We start from the raw sequence: 2,227 nt of genomic DNA, 5'->3' as shown, positions 1-2,227 counted from the left end.
GTGGTAGCGAAAGAGGAGGTCCGTAAAGGAGCCGAACGTGGGGAAGCCACGACGAAGGCGCGCGACGAACGACTGGGACCGTAGGACCGTAAGAGATCCCATTACTGCGGGGCCTGATGATACGGTGGACGGCAATCGCTAATGGCCAATGGCACGGATAAGAGGAAAGCACAGAGTAGAGCTCGTCGAGAGGTTAGGAAGAAGCTCGCGAGCAGGAAAAAGACGGACTGACGGAACGGACGGAGCTAGCGAGCAAGAAACAACCAGAGGAGCGTGTCCTGGAGAGAGAATGGGCGAGGAGAGAAGCCGGCCTGGAGAGGAGGTGGAGGTGAGTTCGGCAAAGGCCGGTCGGGCACCTGGGCGACACTACCTCCTCACCTCTTCCAACTGCTCTCTCACTCACATGCGGCTCGATGCCCTAACGTAGTTCCTTTCGTTTGTGCGTTGCCTCATGCTCGGATCGAGTGCTTCCTGAATTGCGGAGATGCGTATATCTTAACGCTTTAACCAATAGCATACAATTAAGCAATATTCTGAGCTATTCTCGTACTTGCTTATTCTATGTAAGATACATATAAATGTTTGCAAATGAAATAATGTGCCTTTCATATTACAACTATTGGCTGTAGGTATCAATTATTTTCGCCATGATCCGGCAAGCAATTGTATAAGTAGATAGGTACAGATGATCTGCAGCAGATGATCGAGTTTACACTTTTATGTCTCGTCTCTTGCACTTGTTCCATTTCCATTTTCATTCACATATTATCATATTTATTGTATAATTCCTCAATTATATCCCATTATATTTTATAGCTTATCTCCTGATATAAAAATCGGGTAGAAAGAATAAAAAAAAATCAAATCTTTCTATTGATAAAATACGAAACAATCTACATGAACACATAAAATAATAGCCGTTTATTGCCTTATTCTCCAGTGAAATACAATGTATAGTATGAGGTCGTCCAAATTTGATGAATTATTATTTTCGGAATAAAATTTAACTTGCTACATGTTGAATAATCCCATTATTTCCTATTTTCCATTGATCCTCTTCATATATTCATACGAGTCACATGTGTATTAAACGCCAGAATACTATTCTGCAATCGTTTAAGAGGCAAAGAAAAATGAAAAGTGACGATTATTCGGCCGTTTCTGAAATGTTGATATAACGTTTCGCTGGTCTTTGCTCTTCATCCCACCATCGTGGGTCAAGCTCGTTCAGTTCGCGTCGACCATTAAACATAACGAGCCGAGAAGCACCACGCACGATTATCTCCGTAAGCGAGCATGCTAATGTGCCGACGATAACCACCGTGCATTCTCGTGTCCTTCATCGCTTACAACGTTGTACACGTTTATCGCGACCAGCTTCGCAACGAGCCACGTCCATGAAGTTCGGCTGGCAAACTCTGTCCAAAGTCCTTCGGCAATTCTCGTTTCTTCTTTTTCTTTTACTGCCATTACGATTCTGCTACCCTTCAGTTGCTGCGAGTAGCCAGTCAATTAATATTCACCCTAAAGACATCGGTGCTTATTAAATAATAGAACATCTTCTTTGTTTTCCGTATTTTTTATAGCTTACTTTCTCGAAAATGATTGTTTCTAGATTTATTTTTGGCAGATAAGCACCAATTATTAGACTACTGTCGTTTCGGTACCACTTATAGGATGTGTGTAGTCGTACCCTGTAATTTGTAGAAATAGCTCTGGGAAACGTTTACCTTCTGAGAATACCTTCTACACTGTACGACTGTAGTGTTCTATAATAAGCAGTTATTTTAGGTGTAAAATATACGCTTATTATTCATTGTTTATTGCCCTATTATCTTGGTTAATAGATTATTAATTATCGATTATCGGGTATTCTTGAGTCAGGAAATTTCAAGTTCCAAGTTTCGTGAAGGAATCATGAAATGCAACAAATGAAGTATTCTGTAAAGTTTTATTCAAAGAAACGCTTAAGAAAGAGGATAGATAACGTGACAAGTTTCTTAACGATGCAGAAAGAAAAATAATACGTTGGTCTAATTATTTTTTATTACTTAGGAGATAAGAGCTTAAGTAATCGAGTAAACAGTTTTAATGGATAAAAGTAATGAGAATAAATGACATAATTAAATGTGAAACGATTATTATAAACCATTTTAATTCACTAATATTTAGATTTATTTTATATCATTTTAATGTTTCTGTTCCTGTTAAATCTATATAATTCAAT

Source organism: Bombus impatiens, unplaced genomic scaffold, assembly GCF_000188095.3.
Source record: "Bombus impatiens unplaced genomic scaffold, BIMP_2.2 scf_0665, whole genome shotgun sequence".
NCBI lineage: Eukaryota > Metazoa > Arthropoda > Insecta > Hymenoptera > Apidae > Bombus > Bombus impatiens.
This window is presented reverse-complemented; position numbering follows the sequence as displayed.